Genomic DNA, 6,000 nt, shown 5'->3' with positions numbered 1-6,000 from the left:
CTGAGAACTGAGGGTTGATGAGGGGTGGGAGGAAGGGGAGGGTGGGCGATGGGTATTGAGGAGGGCACCTTTTGGGATGAGCACTGGGTGTTGTATGGAAACCAATTTGACAATAAACTTCATATATTGGAAAAAAAAAAAAAAGAACGGTCTATTCTAAACAACGTTAGTAGGGCTACAACTCATTTAATCTCAATTTAAATACAAGTTTCCAAGTATAGTATACTGTATTACAGCACATTATATATGGAAAAAATAATCTGCCTTGAACTCTAGTGAAAAAATCGTATTTAGAGATTTAACATTAAAGTGAACATATAAGAGCTCATCTAAATAATTATGTACATGGACAGACAGGGCCCCCCCACACACACAAATTAATCTTTAAATTAGTCTTTGCTGCTTCAAAACAGCACAAGGTTGGGGGGGGGGGGGAACAATACAATAAACTTACCAAGTGAAGTTTGTCCCAAGAACTTTCTCTATTAGAAGGTTTCACAAGACAATCTGCAAAAGAAAAACCAGTAATTTTACAAATAGCCTTCCAATCAAGTTAAGCCACTTAAATCTCCCCACAAGACTTTTCTCTACAAGTTGGAATGCCATATTAATACATTTTTTTAATTGTTATAATGTTGATTTAGTCAACAATAGATTTTAGAATGTTTAATTGCCCAGAATAAGCCCAGTCAGGCCTCATCATGCCTTTAGAAACTACAGAACTGTACAGACAGAACTTTCCAGGAACCTACAGATACTCCTATTTAAGAGTTTCTCCTCAATCATCATTTCTGATGGCTTCTCACCTAAACTTTTGCTACTACATGAACCAATACTTTATTTCTTTTTTTAATGTCTATTTTTGATATAGAGACAGAGCATGAGCAGGGTAGGGGCAGAGAGAGAGGGAGACACAGAATGTGAAGCAGGCTCCAGGCTCTGAGCTGGCAGCACTGAGCCCGATGTGGGGCTCAAACTCACAAACCGTGAGATCATAACCTGAGCCAAAGTCAGATGCTTAACTGATCTCACAGGAGATCTAGGCTTGGACTTGGTAATTTAAGGTGTTTTGTACACACAACTGGCTTCTACCAAAGGATCTTTTATGTGTCTGAAAAAAATTGGGACAGAAGTGGCAGGGGGTGGTATGGTCTAGGCACGAAGAATTTTTATCACAACTAGGCAAACTTGACCTTTACAGAGATAAAAGACTTAATCGACCTGATTCCCTTACAATGATTTCTCAGTATTTGCAGACAACTCAACCTTCTGGCTGTTACACGACATGAAATCATATAAATAAACAAAACTGTATAAAATATTAAAATCCTAAAATTAAGGAGTCAGTCAACATAGCACATTATATCCATAACTTCCAGAAAACTTTTAACTGATAAGAACCATAAAAAGGAAGCTAAATATGCAATAATAAAGTGTTTTAACCATTTTACAAGTAAAATTTTTGTCTCCCAATAACTTTAATTTTGTAACTTAAGGGCACTGGGGTAGCTTAAGTTGGCTAAGCATCTGACTTTGGCTCAAGTCATGATCTCACGGTTCACAGGTTTGAGCCCCACATGGCGCTCTGTGCTGACAGCTCGGAACCTGGAACCTGCTTCAGATTCTGTGTCTCCCCTCTCTCTCTGCCCCTTCCCCGCTTGTTCTCTCTCTCTCTCTCTCTCAAAAATAAACATTAAAAAATTTTTACATAATTTATAAATTTTGTAACTTAGAAGCCATATTAACCACATTCTATATCAGAAATAAAGCTATTCATAATTTGCAACTTGAGACACAAAGTATCAAGTTTAATCTTGTTAAGTTGTTTAAAAAGATATAATACAGAAGAAAAGTTGGGGGTCTGTAAATCTGCAGGACCTTTCCATGCTAGTGTATAATTTTTGCTAAGCACGTGAATACTGAAATACATATTACAAATATTTTCCTTCTAAATTACATCAGTAGGTACATTATATTATCCATGATTTTTTACTTTAGGATAATAAATAATCATTTGTTAAAAAGAAGAGATAACTGGAGCGCCTAGGTCACTCAAACAGCCAATTCTTGATATCGGCTCAGGTCATGATCTCGCAGTTGTGGGATCAAGCCCCACGTTGGGCTCCATGCTAAGCATGAAGACTACCTGGGATTCTTTCCCTCTCTGTCCCTTCCTGCTCGCATGTGCACGTCTCTCTCTGCCCCTTCCCTCCTTGCACATGCACACATGCTGTCTCTCAAAAATAAACGTTAACAAAAAAGAGAGAGAGAAAGAGAGAGATGCTTGGTCTCTTTGTCCTTAAAAACAACAACAGGGGCATCTGGGTGGCTTTGTCAGTAAGTGTCCGACTTCAGCTCAGGTCATGATCTCACGGTTTGTGGGTTCGAGCCCCGTGTCAGGCTCTGTGCTGACAGCTCAGAGCCTGGAGCCTGCTTCAGATTCTTTGTCTCCCTCTTTCTCTGCTCCTCCCCACTCACACTCTGTCTCTCTCTCTCAAAAGTAAATAAACATTAAAAAAAAAATTTTTTTTTAAAACAACAAAACAGATGAAATAGTGTATGTGAAGAGACATTACTCCACTTTAAAACTAGTACAAACAGGAGCACCTGGGTGGCTCAGTCAGTTAAGCATCCAACTCTGGATTCTGGCTCAGGTCATATTCTGTAGGTTTGAGTTTGAGACCCACATCTGGCTCCTCCACTGATGGCACAGAGCCTGCTTGGAATTCTCTTTCTCCCTCTCTCTCTCTGCGCGCCCCCCCACCCCTGCCTGTGCTTACTCACTCTTTCAAAATAAATAAATGTAAAAAAAAAAAAAAAAAAACAACTATTATAAACAAAAAATGAGACACAGCTCATTGTAACTCAGGAAGTTATCAGAGTACTATGAGGTTAACTGTCCAATGACATGCATGTGTTCAGAGTTCAGAGGATGGACAGCCCAGGGAGGCTTCAGAGCTGATGAAGAATTTCAACTGGGTTTTACAGATTGTATGTGACTTAACTAAAGAGAAAGAAGGGACAGGGACAATTCTAGAGAGCATGGCTATTAATACCACAGTAGGAAGTAATCAGGACATTTCTGAGAAACAGAGAATAGGTCAGAACATCAAGAAAGTATTCAGGAAGAGAAGACTAGAAAGGCAGGACACAACTGTGGTCCTTCAATGTCAGGCTAAGGAGTCAGATTTAATTCAATGGTGTGAAACCAAATCAGCACGAAAATAGAAACACGAAAATGGTGGTATTTAACAGCAGCAAGCAGTAAGTAGAAGGGTCTGGGAGGGAAAACTGACTTAGGATATTCCCAGATTAGTAGTTCAGATATGAACTGCTAACAGCCAAATATCTCAACTGTAGCAAAAATGCATAGGAATATATCAGAGTGAGTAAAAGCATTAATTGCCTGAGCTTAGTAATTGATTAGAAATGGGGAAAAAAAGAGGCAGAGCAAGTTGTCAACAGTAACTGCAAAATGAAATGTTAAGGCCTGTGGTGAATAGAAAAAGGACAATATCATTAAGAAACGAAAGGTGGGACGCCTGGCTGGTTCAGTTAGAAAAGCATGCAACTCGATCTCAAGATCATGAGTTCAAGCCCCACGATGGGGGTAGAGATTACTGGAGCACCTGGATGGCTCAGTTGCTTAAGCATCCAACTTCGGCTCAGGTCAAGATTTCCCAGTTTGTGGATTTGAGCCCTGTGTTGGGCTCTGTGCTAACAGCTCAGAGCCTGGAGCCTGCCTTCAGATTCTGTGTCTCCCTCTCTCTCTGCCTCTCCCCGCCCCCCTAGTGCCCTGTCTCTGTTTCGCTTTCTCTCGAAAATAAACATTAAAAAAAAGATCAAGAATTAAAAATCTTTAAAAAAATAAAAATAAAAATAAAAATAAAAATAAAAATAAAAATAAAAATAAAAGAAAGGTGGCCTCCCAAGCAGATGTATATCCAGCAGGTGGGGGGAGGAGGGGAGGGGGCAGGAGGGATTAAATTCAACAGACAGGTCAAGTCTAGGGGTAATAATAAACTGATTCAAAGTGCTAAATTTACTTCAAGGAAATCACTGTATCTACCATAAAAATCATTTGACAGGTTTTAAATTACTTGATAATTTATTCTGTCAAACATATGAGAAGTCCGTCAATACAGAAGTGTTTGCATAAAGTTTCCACAGGTGTAAAGTTCCAAGAGATGGACCAAACAACAGCAGATTCAACAAAAAGGTTCAGACAGTCTGCTTCAATGATGGCAATGACTCTCCTTCCTAATAACCACAATCAAACAACTACTTGGTTGGAAGCAAGTATGTCACTGTGAGACACTGCCAACAAAAACAAACAAAAAACAAAAACAAAAAAAACCCTTCCCCTTCCTCTTAGGACTATTTGCCAGATAAAGGCCATGTAGAGGTGTAGAGGTCTGAAAGAAGCTCTCTGGTGCCATAAGCTACCTTTCAATGATAGCAGCAGGTATCCCAGGATACAGTCATGTATACCTCAGAGAGTAAGAGCAGTAAGGTTTGGGTGACCCTGAATATATATTGAAAATATTTGAAGTACCACCACATAGGGTTCAACAGGGCAAAGAGGCACATCAATTTGGACTATATATATAATAAAAGACTTCAAACTACAAAAACTAATCAGATTGAACCAAATTTATGAGGAAAAACAAAGAGACTCAGGGCCAGGCCTCTTAAAATGTTGGGGGGTGTGACACAGGTGGCTAAAGCAGCACTTTTTTTGGCTAGTGTATGTTTTAACTTTAAAAGAACGATGCATTTTTTTTTTTTTTTTACATAGTCCTGTCTCACTTTCAAATACAGGATAATTAAGAGTTCAAAACTTTTTTTTTTAAGTTTATTTATTTATTTTAAGAGAGTGAGAGTGTAAGCAGAGAGGGACAGACAGAATCCCAAGCAGGCTCCTCACTGTCAGTGCAGAGCCCGATGTGGGGCTCAAACCCACAAACTGTGAGATCATGACCTGAGCTGAAATCAAGAGTCCAACGCTTAACCAACTGAGCCATTCACGTGCCCCAAGAGTTGGAAACTTCAAAAAGGCAACAATGAATAATTTTAAAGCAATCTTTTTTTTTTCAACGTTTATTTGAGAGAGAGAAAGAACATGTGCTTGCACAAGTAGAGGAGGAACAGAGAGAGAGAGAGGGAGACACAGAAATCTAAAGCAGGCTCCAAGCTCTGAGCTATCAGCACACAGTCCAATGCAGGGCTTGAATTCATGAACTACAAGATCATGATCTGAGCCGAAGTCAGACAATCAAACAGCTGAGACACCCAGGAACCCCAAAGAAATCTTCTATTTTCACTGTATGTGAAAGAAATGCCTTTTCTAGCACATGTACTGCATTTTAAGAAAACAGATTCACAGCAAAATTTGAGTGTGGAGGCAATATAAAATAATTCGATGTTAAATTTTAAGTGGCTTTCCAACTGCCACTATTTTAGACAAAAACCTTTTCAGTCTGTGTTTCCTTGTTTATGCCTAACAACTTTTCAGGGATCTGATGGATAATATGATCTTCCCGAACTAGGATTCTGTGGCATGGTGGGTGGAATTATCCCATTGTGGGGAAATGATTTAATCATCAACATTAACCAAAACCCAAGCATTTACCAGCTGAGTAAAACTACTATGGCTTGGTACTCCTAGAAGTCCAAACCTCAGGTTTTCTAAAACCTTTGGTGCTGAAGTCAACTATAAATAAAAATAGAAACAGAGTTCAAAAAACATGGCTGCATTCACCTATCATGACAAGTTCACTGTGGTGGAGGTTCATTTATTTGACAGGTATTTGGGGATCATAGGCACTATTCTAGGCACTGGGAATGCAGCAATGAACGAATCAAAGTTCCCACCCTTAAAGGAGCTGCAATTCTAGTATCAGCTAAAATATTCTCACATGGTTGAATGTCGTCAGTGTGACTTTTCTCCCCTACTTATTAATTAGATCCATGCTTTGGAAAAGATAAGAAGAAACAGTA

General features: G+C 39.2%; 1 protein-coding gene across 14 annotated transcripts in view; it reads right to left on the bottom strand.

Annotated features, from left to right (window-relative positions):
• The window catches only part of MTMR3 (myotubularin related protein 3), a 151,927-nt gene that overhangs the window by 64,049 nt on the left and 81,878 nt on the right, over positions 1-6,000 (bottom strand). For all 14 annotated transcript variants that reach the window (XM_058690761.1, XM_058690763.1, XM_058690758.1 and 11 more), the window contains one exon: positions 455-507. The gene's annotated coding sequence lies outside the window, so the exon portion shown is untranslated. The remainder of the gene's footprint in view (positions 1-454; positions 508-6,000) is intronic.

The sequence above is a fragment of the Neofelis nebulosa genome, chromosome 11, assembly GCF_028018385.1.
Source record: "Neofelis nebulosa isolate mNeoNeb1 chromosome 11, mNeoNeb1.pri, whole genome shotgun sequence".
Lineage (NCBI taxonomy): Eukaryota > Metazoa > Chordata > Mammalia > Carnivora > Felidae > Neofelis > Neofelis nebulosa.
This window is presented reverse-complemented; position numbering and strand designations above follow the sequence as displayed.